The 16,553-nt window shown below is 35.1% G+C and overlaps 1 long non-coding RNA gene across 1 annotated transcript; it reads left to right on the forward strand.

Moving 5' to 3' along the window:
* Nucleotides 1–11,186: 11,186 nt before the first annotated feature.
* On the forward strand, nt 11,187–15,733 carry LOC109160552. Its single transcript, XR_002050757.1, has 5 exons — nt 11,187–11,268; nt 11,881–11,961; nt 12,055–12,148; nt 14,885–15,374; nt 15,575–15,733. It is a non-coding gene; the product is annotated as an uncharacterized LOC109160552 (long non-coding RNA).
* Nucleotides 15,734–16,553: the final 820 nt, after the last annotated feature.

Raw genomic sequence — 16,553 nt, forward strand, 5'->3', positions numbered from 1 at the left:
ATACTCCCCCTTAGTATATACTCCCCCTTTTTGCCAATAAATTGACAAAGGTGAACATCTATATTAGTGGATTGAGTCTGACAGAGTGCCCTATTGGATTGAACCTGCATAATAAGATTAGAAACAAAATGAGAAAAGCAGAACGTGATAACAATTGTAAACAAATAACATATAAGCACAAGTCAAGTTGGAGCAGATTAAGTAGATAAAACATACCAAGTAAAAAACGCATTCAAGCACAAATTCGTAGAAAATAACACAAAAAACACACAATTGGGTCACTCAAGAAGACAGATTGGTAAATAAGACAGTAAGCACATTCAGATAAATCACATTTATGCACAGATTCATACCAGATAGCACGGTAAAACACACAAACAGAACAAGCACGGTCATGTAAAGCATATTTAGCCAGAGATTTAAATAGAGCAAAATCAAGCACAGATTCATATAAAGCAACTTCAGGCAAAAATTTATAACAGTTAGCACAATAAGTATACAAACAAACACAGATACGGTCATGACCGGACCAACAAAAAAAAACATTCACATAGTAACAAAGGAGAGTACAAATATTAAACAAATTGCATCAAAAGTTCATCAAGTAACCATAGAGAATTCAAAGATGCAACATAGAAACACCAATAAAATAACTTAAGCAAAAAATATGTTTATCAATTAAAAGCACTCAAAACAACGCAAGTATAACATTTAGTAAACGCATAGAAAACCGTCAAGAACACACAAAGAATCAAACCGCAATTTAGAGTAGTAGGTAACGAAAGGACTAAATGTGAGAAAAAAAAATTGGAATAGAGGACCAATTAATCATAGAGAGACACATGCACAAAAAGACATAGATGCAATGCGAGAGCATGTAGGAACTGAACCATTAATTCAAAAGGTAAATTCTCTTATCCTGAGACAGATTCTATCACAGATGCAGAATATTACATTGACAAAGATGAAGAAATGTCAAGATTTGATAAATGCAAGGATATTGAAGTAGAGGGCACCAAATTAGGTAAATGAACACATAAAAACTTAGCTTTAGATATAGGAAATTTGCAGGTAATTCACAAAACACATTAGACAAAGACACCCTAAACACATTCAAGGAATTAACAAAAGGAATTAGAGAGTGATGAACCTGTAAACTTTATCACCAACGATGATGGCAAAATTAATTTTGAAGATGGGTGATCTATTGTGGATGCGTGCTGGAATGTCAATGTCATCTCGATCGTTGTCTGATTCTGACTATGGTTCAGGTTCTGGTTGATTAGATATGGGCGATGAGGTAGATGACTCAGGATCTGGTTCCGGAGTACCAGCGTCAGGGGATTTAGGGCGGTTAGCTTCAGGATCTTATTGTATACTCTGTAGGCTCTGCTATTTGTTGAATAGCCGAGAAAGATTCCTTCGTCGCTTTTTGGTTCAAATTTTGAGACTGGATTCCTATCTTTCAATATAAAACATCGTGAGCCGAAAAAGTGAAAATATGTACTGTTCGGCTTCTTACCTTTCCATAATTCGTATGGTGTTTGTGTTGTGCCTGGACGAAGGTAGACTCGGTTGATGATGTGACATGCTGTGTTTACAGCCTCTGCCCAGAACTTCTGTGGTAATCCTTTGGCGTTTAGTAAAACCCTTCCCATTTGCTGAGGAGTCTTTGGAGCTGAATACTCATGAGTGATTCCTGATTGGTTATAAAAGTCATCGAACAACTTGTTTTCGAAATCTCTATCGTGATCACTTCGGATTCAAACAATGGATTCATTTCTTTCTTTTTGGAGTTTTAATCCCAGTGTTTTGAATGTTTCAGGTGCTTCAGATTTATCCCTGAGAAAGATTACCCACGAAAAAACGTGAAAAGTCATAAACACATACCAGTATGTATTCCTTACCTCCGAAGCTTTCTGTTTGAGTTGGACCAACGAGAGATCCATGTGGATCAATTCTAGGCACCGACTTGTGTTTATGGTATGTTGAGCTGGATGAGATTATTTGGTTTGCTTCCCAGCTTGACAGGCACCGCAGATAGTTGACTCGACTTTCATCTTGGGTAAACCACAAACACCTTCTACTTTTACAAGTTTATCAAGGAGTCTATAACTTAGATGACACTTTTTTTATGCCACAGCTCGGCTTCATTCATGCTGGTCCTGCAACAGAAGATATGTTAGTTAGAATATAGCAATTGTCAGTTGACATTTTACCTTCCATAACACATTGGTTTGTTTTGTCCATCACACTGCAGCTATCTTTAGTGAAGCACACGTTCCAGTTTTGGTCGCATAATTGACTTATGCTGATAAGGTTAGCATGAAGACCACGGACAAGCAATACTTTGTCCAGCTTTGGCAAGCCAGCTGCATTTAGTGTGCCTATGCCAATAACATGACCTTTAATACCATCGCCAAAGGTAACTTCACCTTTACTGGCATTTACGTTACTTAGGAAATTGACATTTCCTGTCATGTGATGGGAACACCCGCTGTCAAAGTACCATTTCTCTTCTCTTCCTGCACTTTTAGAATGAAAAGAAACAAATGAAATATAGTCAGTCTTTTTAACCCAAATTTGTTTTGTGAATGGTTGTATGTTCTTGTGCCTGAACTTCTCGATTCTTTGATCCTTGTAGAAGTAGTAGCATTCAGGTCTGGTATGACCTCGTAACCTGCAATAGTGGCAAACAGGGTTATATAGTTTATAATGGAGCTTATTTGCGCTTACTTTACCATAGGAGCGTTTCATTGTGCTGGATTCAGGGACGTCCTCTGGATCAGGTCCAGATGCTTTGACAAATACCGTTTTATCTTTTGAGTTGCTTCCGGTGAAGCCCAAACCAAATTTTGCAGAAGTTTTTCTTCCGAAATCAAGGATTTTATCAAGTGTTGAAGTGGTGTCCATCATTTGGATTTGTCGTTTGTAGGTGCTTGGCTCCTGCTTCAAAGTCTGTACTTCTTGTTGTAGTTTTTGTTCTCGGTCGGCCACCTCCTTAAGCAGTACATTCCCAGACTGTACTTCGTTTTGTAATTTTTCTTCTCGGTCAGCTGCTTCTTTAAGCAGTACATTCCTATCAGCTATTTGAGTTTGATATACTTTACTAGCATTTGTTACAATCTCTATCTCACTAGCTAGTTTACGATTTACTTTTTGTAGGGCTTCCCATTTGGGATACAACTTATTAAACTCAACTTCAAAAGACAAAGCATTTAGTTCTAAGTCTTCCGCGGAGACATATTCACCACTCTCTGAGTCAGCTCCTTCATCAGATTCCGAACAGCCAGCGACACGTGCAGTAAATGCTACAAAGTTACCCGAGATTTCTTCGACATCAGATCCAGTTGTTTCAACTTCAGGCTCCTCGTCACTCCAGGTGATGGCTGACATAGACTTTTTGCGTCTGAGGTAGGTGACACACTCTGCTTGTACATGTCCAAAGCCTTCACATTCGTAACACTTGATTCCTTTATTGTTAGATTTTTCTTTGGACTGCCCTGGACGTGAGACAGACTATTTGAAGTTTGACGAACCTGTCCTGGGGCCAGCTTTGGACGATCTTGCTCCTCTTTGTGAATTTCTGTTGCGTGTATTTTTGGATACCTATTTCAGAATTTTGGAAAACTGTTTAGTCAAAAACACAACTGTATCATCACTAGTTTCGTCTGAATCGGATACAACATTATTTTCTTCAGCGGCAAAAGCTACATTTTTTTTGTTTTTTCATTTTCGTGTGATCAGTTAAAATTTCCATTTCATAGGTTTTGAGATTTCCCATTAACTGAGTAACCGTTTTATTCCCCCAGCCATCATGTTCTTGGATAGCTGTGACTTTCATTCTAAACCTGGGAGGTAAAGATCTCAGAATTTTCTTAACAAGCTTTGCTTGCGAGAATGGTTCACCAAGGACCATTGCACGATTCGCCAGATCTTGTACGCGTGTGTAAAAGTCGATGATTGTCTCATCCTCATTCATTCGAAGCTCTTCGAATTCTGACTGGACCAGTTGCAGCTTTGATTGTTTTACCGATGTAGTTCCTTCGTAAGTTGACTCAAGAGCTTCCCAAGCACCTTTAGCTGAAGGAATACCTGCAACAATTGAAAACTGACTTTCATGCATAAGAGAATAAATTGTGTCTAAAGCCTTATCATTGTTTCCAGCGTTGGTTATCTCTGTTTCAGTCCACTCAGTCTCAGGCTTAGCTACTTCTGTTTCGTTAGTGCTGGAACTGAGTTTAGTGGGATGTGTCCAACCTGACACCACGGACCGCCACACGGCTTTACCTTGAGCTTTTAGATGCGTACGAGTGCGAGCCTTCCAATAGGCGTAGTTGTCGCCGGTCAACTGGGGAAGGACTTTAGTTCGATCCATTCTGTAACACTTAACACCCCGTGAGATCAAACAAATAAGCAATAAACAGATAAATAATAAAAGCCGCTGAAGATATGAATTCAAGAGGCACGGAATCGCCAAATCGATAGACTAATAAATTAAGTCTACAGGCTCTGATACCAATTGAAAATGTGCCGTGAATCTTGAATTCAATTATACCTTTAGTGTTCTACTTGTTTTTAGAAGAGATATTGCATTATCAATTAATTAGGTTATTTAATGAACATAAATAACGAAATATAAATGCATAAAAATAAAACAAGTACTCAGAGATTGATCACGCAGTTCGGAGCGCTTCTCCTACGTCTGCGGGGCAACCCACGTCTGCCCAATCCACTATAGATGTTCACCAAGGAGTATTACAAGAGGTAAGTACAAATGGCCCTCAGCCTTTACCACTACAACACCTTCCTAACATCTACTCAGGATTGTACGTGCATGCCGTGACGATCTTCAAGCGAAGCTCCAGCTGTACCAGGCATTGACTGTGCTGCTCAGATAAAATTCTTCATATAATCAGTAAGATAACCTGAATATTAGTATAATAATATGGATTCGTCTCCCTCAAAATATCAAGTGTAAAATCCGGCGACTTTCCGTAGTGAGCAGCATTCCTTTTATAGTAATTCTTAACTCAACAGATTGGCCCACATAAATAGCTTACCATTTCTGTAAAACAACCACTACCACTCATAATAAATTAATCCCTTATACTTAGCTACTTGAACCATAATATTTTTGCTTACTGAAAATTCCAAAGCCACTCATACTTTCTCATGCAGTGAAGAAGTATCCACACGCTTGAGCTCTTAATTAATGCTCAAATAATTCATAATCAGCATATCTCTAATTAAACCATAACCACATGTTTAAATCTTCAAAGCTGATTAATTTCACTGTCCATAATCAATATTCTTCTTCATAATTTCGAAAGTCTCCAATTTGAAACCATAGTGTAGAAATATAAAATTATACCTTTTGATAGGAGACGGTCCATGGTCCATATGTCAATTTTAAATAAATGCTCTAATTATTTTGTCAATTAAATTAGCCAATAAAAACGGGTTTAATGTGTATCATTTGTACACTTACAAGTTGGAATTCCAATCATAGTCTACAAGTGTTAGATCTTGGGTTGACGAATATTTCTGGAGAGATACCGAATTCAATTGGCAATCTCAAGTCTTGAAATATTTTTTGGTTGCTTCGGGTAGTTTTTTTGGAAAGATGCCAAATTCAATTGGCAATCTAACATATTTGAAAGTAATGAATTTTCAGGGTAATCAATTGAGCGGTAGTCTTCCACCCACAATCTTAAATTTGAACCAGCTAACTGATATATTCCTTTCAAACAACCATTTTGAGGGAGAAATTCCAGACATCTTTTCTAACCTCCAAGACCTCACCAATTTATCTCTATCAAAGCAATTTCTCCGGTTGTTTTCCATCTTCAATTGTAAATCTTACTCAACTTGAAGCTTTAGAATTAAGTGGGAATTCACTAACTGGTCCTCTCCCGCTTGGCTTGACCAGACTCCAAAAGCTCCAATTGCTAGGGTTGTCTAGAAACATGCTAAATGGCACTATACCTCCCTGGGTTTTCTGCATTCCTTCTTCACTCAATTTGGAACTTAGCCAAAATCAGTTTATGGGGCATCTTCCTGAGATTTCATGCAATTCATCATTAGCCGGTGTTGATTTATCTAACAATCAACTACATGGGTTGATCCCTCAATCAATTTCAAAATTTGTTCATTTAAATCCCTCAACTTGGCATCCAACAATTTCAATGGCGAGGTACTCACAGAAAATCTTTTGAACATTAAAAATCTTTTTGAGCTTAATCTTCAATCCAACAAATTCAATGGCACTATACCACCCTGGGTTTTTTGCTTTCCTATTTTATATGAGTTGGACCTCAGCCAAAATGAGTTTACAGGGTATCTTCCTGAGATTTCATGCAAATCATCAGTAAGCATAGTTGATTTGTATAATAATCAACTAGATGGTTTGATCCCTTATTCAATTTCAAAACTGTTTCAAGCAAAGACCCTCTTCTTGGCATCCAACAATTTCAATGGCACTATACCTCCCTGGATTTTTATCATTCCCTCTTTATTCAACTTGGACCTCAGCAGAAATAGATTTACAGGGAAATTTCCTGAGATTTCAAATAAGTCATCATTAAGCTCTGTTGATTTATCTTATAATCAACTACATGGTTTGATTCCTCATTCAATTTCAAATCTTCTTGATGCAACTGTCCTCAAATTTGCATCCAATAATTTCAGTGGTGAGGTACCCATAGAAATTTTTTTGAACATTAAAGGTCTTACGGTTCTTAATCTTGGATCCAACAAATTCCAAGGACCTTTAAATAAAGCCATTTGCAACTTGAATATGCTTGAAGTTTTGATATTAAAAAACAAGTTCAATGGCAAAATTCCACAGTGCTTGGGTGAACTTAACCTACAATCTGTGTTGGACTTGGGAACAAACAACTTTAATTCGATTATTCCCACAATGTTTGTAAAGGGCAACAGCATAACAACCATAGCTTTGAATGAAAATCAACTTCGAGGACCTATTCCAAGATCTTTGGCCAATTGCATAAAACTAGAGGCTCTTGATTTGGGGAATAACAAGCTAAATGACTCATTTCCAAAATGGCTTGGAGATCTTCTAGAGTTACAGGTTCTAGTATTGAGATCCAATAGATTGTATGGACCCATAACCTCATCCAATTTTACGGTTTGGTTTCCCAAATTACAAATCTTTGATCTCTCTTGCAATAGTTTTACAGGAGTCCTCCCAAAATATTTTTTCAATGGCTTTAAAAGTATGGTCAATGTCATACAGGACAGCAAAAAAGAAGCAAGTTATTTGGAAATCAGTACCCGTAGTTGGTCATATGACATTTCAATCAATTTAACAATGAAAGGTCATGAGATTCAACTACAAAAGGTTTTGACCATCTTAGCTACAATTGATTTATCAAGCAACAAACTTAAAGGAGAGATTCCAATGCTCATTGGAAACTTGAATGCACTAATACTTCTCAACTTATCACATAACTGCCTCAATGGAAGTATTCCACACCAAATAGGGAACTTGACATCGCTTGAATCTTTGGACATCTCTTGGAACCAGATGGTAGGGAAGATCCCGGAGCAAATTACAAATTTGAAATTTCTTGAGGTGTTAAACTTGTCACAAAATCATTTGGTTGGACACATTCCTACAAGTTACCAATTAAACACCTTTGAAAATGACTCATATGGAGGAAATCTTAACTTATGTGGATTTCCGTTGTCAAGAGAATGCAATGACAACAATAGGTCAAATGAACACCAACAACATGTTGAGGCAGTGGAAGAAAAATTCAGGAGTGGATTTACTTGGAGAGTGGTAGTGATTGGGTTTTGTTGTGGAGTGGTATTTGGAATCTTCATGGAAAATATCATGTCTCGGACGGGAAAGCCAAAATGGATGTTTGTGACTTTCTATGGGAATAAGATACGCAAAACCCTACCAAGACAAAGAAGGAATGCTCGAAGATGCTAATGTTAAAGGGATGAATTTATTGCTTTTTATAAAATCGTCATGAATAATGTGAGGTATGCCTTTTTCTCGCTAGCTTGGATTCCCTTTTTACCTATTTTTGTTTTCCGCATTACTTTGGTATTGTTGTATTATTCTGGTTACCATTGTACTTGATTTATCACTTAATAGAATTCCAAACTTGAGTGTGGCATTGTTAATGAAATGTAAAAACTACATTAATGGAAACTATAATGAAATATTTCTTCATATATTCAGATAACATAACGTAATATATATGACAATATGTTTCGTTTATTAATATTGCAACATAAATTATATGAAGATATACATGATCTAGAAGTGTGCATATGCTTGGTTTAGAGTATGATGAGATAGGTAGGTCACTCACTATAAGTCACTACTACAAAACGCACCTACCATGGCGATTATTTTTATCTCTTTAATTTATTGTGGAAAAATTGTTCCTATGGTGATTATAGAAGTGGATGCTGAGAAGTCAATTATTGTATACATTTTAATAATCAGGAAAAGAAAATCATTCAAGTTAACACAAATCAATAATCTATATATCAATAATCTATATGTAGAATATAATGTTACTTTCTAGGTATAGAATATAAGGGGGTGGGGGAGGGGGAAATTACCGCACTGAGTGTACCTTAGTATCTAAAAACATAATAAGTGCCAATACAAGTTATGTCATTGATTTTTGTTCCTTTTTTATATGCTAATAAATATATACATGTTGCTTTAATTGTTGTACATTTGATTTGTATTGGACAAATAATAAGTGCCAATACAAGTTATGTCATTGATTTTTGTCCCTTTTTATATGCTAATAAATATATACATCTTGCTTTAACTGTTGTACATTTGATTTGTATTGGACAAAATTACCCTTACACCGTTATAACATCGTTAGTATTTAATATGTCCACCAATCTTACCATACACCTACATCTATCATATCTTTTTCCTATTTTTAGTTATCATTTTATTAAAATTATCATATAACAATTAATTTAATTATAAATTATATTTTAATTAAATAATTATATGAATATTAAATTTTAATTATAAATAATATGCATATATATTATTTGTGTATACATATCAATATATCAATATATGTGGGTGTTAGCTTAGTATTGTTTTTAAATTATTATTATTATTATTATTATTATAATATATATATATATATATATATATATATATATATATATATATATATATATATATATATATATATATTGTTTTGATCACTATATTCAAATATATGATAATTCAAAAGTATCATCACTTTAAGGAATTGCGAAACATAATTTTAACTCATTTTTTAAATTTTGTTACTTAACAATATTTTAATATTGGACATAGGTTTTCGCGCAATGCGCGTACAAAATACTAGTATTAAAAATATACCTTGAATCAATGATCTGTCCACATTACAAGATAGATCATACATGGTCCATGATATAATTTGCCTTTAAATTTAGTAGAAACTTTAATTTTTGTGCTTTCAATTCTTAATAAATAATTATCTCAAAGACAGAGAGATGTGCAACATAATTCCATACAAAATAGAACAAGTTTAAGATATTTGCTATGTAATTAAAAACTTTGATATTTTCAACACTAATTAGTTAAGATTTCAATATAGTATATAAAATATCTTATTAAAAAATTAACTTACTAAATCTTCTACAAAACAAAAGTTTAAAAATATTAAAAATCTATTCACCCTCGACCAAACTTTTATTCATCCAAGACCATCAATACCCTAATACTATTTATTTCAAACTATGTTTAAAATTTCATATTCTAAACTCGTAATAAGATTAATGAGTTTTTCGCACTTTTGGTCCCACAACTATAGTGACCCTATCAAGATTGATCTATGACTTTCAAACCTTAATCTCGGTCAACGACTATTGTTTTTTTTTGTTTGTTTGTTTTTATTTTTTATTATTATTATTATTTTTTTTTTTTGCAAAAATGGTCCTTACGACCTATTTTTTCGTAATTTCTCACCGGAGTAAGAACCATTTCCGGCAAAAGTGGGTCGGAAAATTGACAGAAAATGAACCGGAAGGACCATTTTTGCAAAAAGACAATAGTCGTGGACCAAGATTGCAAGGTTTGAAAATCGTGGATCAATCTTGATAGTTCCACTATAATCGTAAGACCAAAAGTGCGAAAAACTCTAAGATTAATATTATACCGTACTTTGAATAATACCTAAAATTTTGACATATCATCTCATACCAAAAGATCATAAATTTGGTTATTATTCACCCCTTGTTGAGTTGATCATATATGATCTTTTTAGTACGATTTACCTTTTAGGTATAATTTGCTGCCTATTACACATGAACATAATTTACTCTGTGCATTGTGGGCTTCTCTCTTCACCCAAACAAAAAAAATGGCATATCACAAATCATATTTTAAACTAGGTTAGATTATACAGTACTGTCATTAGCAATGTTCTAACAAATGTTTGAATGCTACTATTTATTTTCAGGCTCGTGCAGTTTTAATAAATGCTGGCTGTCCAAGCTAATGCAGCCATGGAAATTGTTTTTAATTTCAATTTAGAAAGCTTTATGCTTGGTTTAAGGATCCCTGTTTTGATATACATGTACTTATCTTCAGACTCTACATAAAGTTTATCATCTTCCAATTTAATAAAAATAGTTTTTTTTTTTTTTTTTTTTGTTTTTAAGAAAAGACATATCACAAATTATATTTAAGGCTGGATTTGATTGTACAGTACTGTCATTATTATTATTATCAAAGGCATAGTATATACTACTTTATTGAGTAGAAAATCCTCTCCTTCTACCTTTGTCTTCTGCTAAACCTCGAGCAAAAACCCAACTAAATTGGAACCCAGAAAATGTGAACATGTATCCCTCACCTTGTCTCTCTCAGATCCTTGGAGTTCACTGCGTAAAAGGTTACTTCTTTCTCTCCAATTCCATATATACATTCCAATGTATTTCCTTGCCTCATTCTTGTGCCGCAAAAAAGTTTCTCGCTTTTGTTTTTCTTGATTACACGTACTGTTTAATACGTTCTAGTCTAGACTTTTGTTTTATTTCTTCTTTCTCCGGCCATATCTTCAAGAAGAAGTAGGAAAAAAAAAAAAAAAAGATTTTTGTTTTTCTTCTTTTGGTGAATGCTTGAGCTGTAAAGGAAAGAATATCCGCATCCGGGTGAGTTCAGAAGGGCAACGGCAGTTGCTTCTGTTGCAAAAAAAGGCGTCAAATTACATTCTCCTTCCTGAAGGGCCATGGCAGAAGGTGAGCAGCTCCATCTTTTTTTCCAAAGGTCTAATCTTTTTGTGTTAAGATTGTGTTATGGGTTCTATGTCAAAGGCCTGGCGGGTTCTATTGTGTTATGGGTTCAACTTAGGCTTGCTTTAAGGATCCCTGTTTTGATATGTGCTTATCTTCACATTATACATAAAATTTCTCATCTTCCAATTTAATAAGCATTATAAATAAATTATGAAGATCTTAAAATTTTAGTGGACTTTTGATTGATTTGTAGCTAAGAGTTGCAGAAGCTGTTTGCAGTGTGATGCGGGGTACGAGGGTGTAATGGAATGCTCAACTGCTCTAGCTAAAGTATGCAGTTTTTCCATTCTCTAGTATAGGAGAATTCTTATTCTAACCCATCAAAAAAAAGCTATCGTATCTTTTAGTACTTTGAATTCTAATTCTTTGGTATATGTTGTCATCTGCAGCAACAAGAGGCCCTTCATTCTCAACTCAATCCCAAAGCTAGTTAGTCTGTTGTCATCAATCAAGCATTGAGGGGTGCTTTACTTATTCCTCTGTTTCTCATACTTTTTTCTCATGGCTTTCCCGTTATGTCCTAAATGTGTTGCTCTCTCGTCCTCTTAATTCCAGGGCAAATTCTGCCGCTGTAGCAATAACTACCACTGATCTTGTTAGCAAATAGCAAGAGTGTTGTTATTGAGTCGGAATGAAGTAATTAATCTTATCTTCTATATTTATTTATTGCATTGCTTGCTACAGTAATTAGCGAGCTGAGCTGTTTGTTGCTCATATTCTGATCTGGAGGTTGGAGGAACATATATAAGAGTTGGTGGCATGGCAATTGGCAAAGGGTTCTGGCCGGGATCATCCATCCTAACATGCATGGCGACACTGCTTGGTACGTCATTTAATTTTGTATTCAAATTCTGCCCTGAATATAGTAGTTGCTACTATACATTTGCAAATAGAGAAAATTACACTTTTGGCCTTGCGACTATTGGGGTCTTGTTAATTTCAGTATTCGACTTTAAAAACTAACAATTTAGTCTCGTAACTATGCAATTTTTTACACATTTAGTCTTCCCAGCCAAATCACAGGTCAAATGTTACCAGAAAAACATAAATGTCTTTAAATTGGTTATTCACGAGGGTAAAATGGTCCTTTTACATTTTTTTTAAAAAAAGGAAATCATCGGATAACAATGCTGAGTAATTTCCGATCGCTTTCGAATAACCATTTGGGGAATTCATTGTCGTCGGATGCAAGAAGCCGAGAACAACGTGGCGATGGTCCAACAATTTGCGGCGGTGCTGTATAGGGTCGCCGGTGGTGCGAGCTTGGCGTCAATGGCTGTGTGACTTGTGTACACTCTACACGAGACAAGAAATCACACGTAAGCTTCCATGGCATTTGAGTAAATCTTTGCAAAGAGGAGGCCAATCCAATATACACACTGTCCCAAACTCTCAGTGCATATCTAGTTGCTTGACTATATACCAGTCACAATTTTCCGACGAGTCCTTGCTTCAGTTTTTAACCACAAATCTGAGTTTGGATGTGTTCTTAGCTCGTCGCAAATTAGATCATTTTCCGATTTCCTTCGACCGGCTTGCTCCTCTGATCGAATTGGTATTGCTTTCAGATCCCGTGTCTCTGTTTCTGCATTCGCGTCAGAGAACTCCGTTTAGCTTGTTATCGAATTTCTCCTTTTTCTGTGATTGTTTTTGCATCTATCATAAATCAGGTAAATGCATCATCTTTAGATCTATACGTATCAGTAAATTTGTATGTTTGTGGCCAGGTGCTGTTTGGCGACGGAGCCGCCGCGATCATCATTGGGTCGCCATTGAAAATGGTCAGAAGCAGAAATTCATGTGTGGTTCAAAAATTGTAACAACCAATTTGAAAATTTATTTTCTTTTTACTACTTATATATATGGTGAAGAAAGAAAACCAAAAAGAAGGAGAGAAGAACGACGGTGACGAAAATAAAAAATAAATTTGTATAAGTTCCTCCGATTCCGGCCAGCGGGTGCAAGGAAGAAGAAAGTGACTTATTAAAATGACCATTTTACCCTCATTAATAAACAATTTTAAAACATTTACATTTTTCCGGTAATTTTTGGCTGGTGATTTGGCCGGGAGGACCAAATGCGTTAAAAATTGCATAGTTACGGGACTAAATTGTTAGTTTTTAAAGTCGAGTATTGAAATTAACAAGACCCCAATAGTCACAGGACGAAAAGTGTAATTTTCTCTTTGCAAATATTTCAGGTTGTTACTACTGAAACCTCAGTTACAATTGATGTTTGGAGACGAATGGTATTGGTTTCTGTTAACCCAGCCAAGTTTTAACCAAATTACTATAACTAACAGCATTACCTTATCTACTTTAACTTGGCAAATTAAAGGAATAATACCGCTAAGATAGTAAGATTTTATCCGGTGCTCATCTATATGGCCCAGTTAATAGGCTTATTTAATTAAACAGCAAGCTAATGTTAATTTTTAATTCTCTAAATATCTACAATTTTTCAGCGATAAAGATATTTGTTATGATCCAATTTAATCTTGTATTACCTAAGCCGATCTTGTCAGGATTACTTAACTGCATAAAACATTCTAAACATCTCCATAAAGCACATGCTTCACAGGTAGATGGATGGAGATACCAGGCCAGGAATGATGTTGTTATCACTTTGGCTAGTGGGCTCTTAGGGACTGATAAGATCTCTTGTTTGAATAGCTCAGAGGCAAACCACCTATAGAGGTGTCTCAATATGATGCTGTATGTGAATCTACCACCTAATTTATTCTTATATGTTGTACAGCTCCCTCCTCGTACTTTCATTTTTTTATTTTATTATTTTGTAATGAACCAGCATGTAGTGTTTCTGTTACATTTTTCATGACCTTGGCCCCCTACTTCATTACACCAACTCACACATTAACTAATTCATTGGTGGTATTTATCTGAAACCTTGGTGCATTACAAATATGGTTATTTCCAGGTAATGTTAAGGTCTGTACAATTGTTAAAATGTTAAGGATACTAGTCGTACTAAATGTGTTTATCAAAGTAAAAAAAAAAAAAAAAAAAATGGTCCGTATATTGCTTTATGAGTTCACCTAGTCAATTGATATGATGCCAATTTTTTTCGTTCTTTTTAAAAAAAATAAAAAAATTTACTCCATTTTCCATTCTGAGCTATATGGGTATTTTTTCATAAAGATGTTTTTGTTTAAATGCTTGAAGTGGGCTCCTGTAGTTTCATATCTTGAGGGTTTAAAGAGAACATTTTTTTCTACAGGATCAAGCCCTAACCACTACGTCATTCGAGTCCCAACAAGAGGAAACTATGCAGTTAAGACTAGTAGGTACTAGGGGAGGGAAGGGGGGGGGGGGGGGTGATTTTTGGGCAGAGACGTGAAGAGTCAAGTCCATGTTACTTTTTAGTTGGAACTTTAGGCGGTTCTCAAAAAAAGAGAGTGAAAAATATTATCCCTAGAGTCGAGACTAAGAGGAATGTATAAACCAATGCTTCAATAGATTCGGTCGTGATTTCCAATTATAGCTTTCATACATGTTTGTTTTTTTTATTTTACTCATTGCTACGTATGCAAATATTTCAGGTTGTTATTACTGATGCCTCAGTTACAAATAATGTTTGTAGATGAATGGTACAGGTTTCTATTAACCGAAGTTTTAACCAAATTACTGTAAGCTAAGTAACAGTGTTGCCTTATCTACTTTAACTTGGCAAAAGAATAATACCACTAATATTATTATATTCGGTGCTCATCTATGGCCCCCTTAATAGGGTTATTTAAACGGCAAAGTTAACTTTTAATTCTCTTCATGTCTACAATTTTCTAGCAATAAAGATATTTGTTTTGATTCAATTTTATCTTGTTTTACCTAAGTCTTTTTGGGATTACTTCCATTTATTAACGAGATAAAACACTCAAAACCTCTCCAGATACACATGCTTCCCAGGTAGATGGAGATACCAGTACGAATGTTATTGCTTTGGCTAGTGGCCTCTCATGGACCGATAAGATCTCTTAGCTTCTTTGAATAGCTCGGAGGCAAACCACTTACAGTGGTGTCTAGATGCTGTATGTGAATCTGCCACCTAATTTATTCTTATCTGTTGTCCAGCTCCTCCCTGTACTTTCAGTTTTTATTTTATTATTTTGTAATGAACCAACGCGTAGTGTTTATGTTATATTTTTCATGTGCCTTGCGTTACACCAACTCACATAACAACTAATACATCAGTGGTATTTATCTAAAACTTTGGTTCTTCCTTTAGATTGCAGTGCATTACAAATATGGTTATTCTCCAGGTAATGCAAGGCGTAGCAAACTCTATAGCTTGGATGGAGAGGGAGCAACATGCTTGATTGAGGTCTGTACATTTGTTAAAATGTTAAGGACACTAGTCGTACTAAATGTGTCTATAAGTAAAAAACAATTATTTGAAATGGATGTTGTTGGGACTTAAGATCAAGCGCTTACCACTACACTATAGCTTTTGGAGTGTGGTCACGGGTTTGGCTACTAGCTATAGCTTTTAACATCCTGCCTTTTGAAAAATAAAGTTGTGTCTTTGCTACTAGCTATAGCTTTTGGCATAGTAGTAAGCGCTTGATCTTAACAAATGGAAACATATTCGAGGATTTTTAGCATACAATTAAAGAGTTGCTCTGAAAATTTCCTATACATAATCTGATACAATGTAATTGGATACAGGGTAGCTGGAGCAGCATCTGCATAGGTACGGTGATGGTCTAGGAAGTGGAGTTGCATGGGTCTTAGATCAGATTATCTAAAGGCCTTACATCGTCTATATTTGTGTTCTTCATGGTTATGTCCCTGGGATTTATGTGGGAAAAAGGAATAAGAATATTAACATTAATAAGATTGAAATTTTGGGTGTATTTCATTTCTCGAATTTCACCTGGAATGGATGCAGTCATCCTGTTTGCAATGTAGAGCAAAAGCAAGAAAAGGTTGATAGATTGTGTAACATTTTTGCATTTAAGAGAATTCAATGGTTTATTAAAATGTATGACATTACAAAATGCAGTTAATTAGAAAAGTATTACTGTATGTTTTAGACTAGTAAGTGTACAACTTGTATGAAAAAGAGTAATCTTAGATACGTGATATCTTGAGACTTTGATATATAATGCTCACATTCTTTTCACTAATTTTATCGCCACTACTTTTTAACCGCTCTAATTTCACTTTACCTGCCCACCCTCCACAATAAAAAAGCAATATGAAGCTCCTCTT

Source organism: Ipomoea nil, unplaced genomic scaffold (genome assembly GCF_001879475.1).
Source record: "Ipomoea nil cultivar Tokyo-kokei standard unplaced genomic scaffold, Asagao_1.1 scaffold2848, whole genome shotgun sequence".
Taxonomy (NCBI): domain Eukaryota; kingdom Viridiplantae; phylum Streptophyta; class Magnoliopsida; order Solanales; family Convolvulaceae; genus Ipomoea; species Ipomoea nil.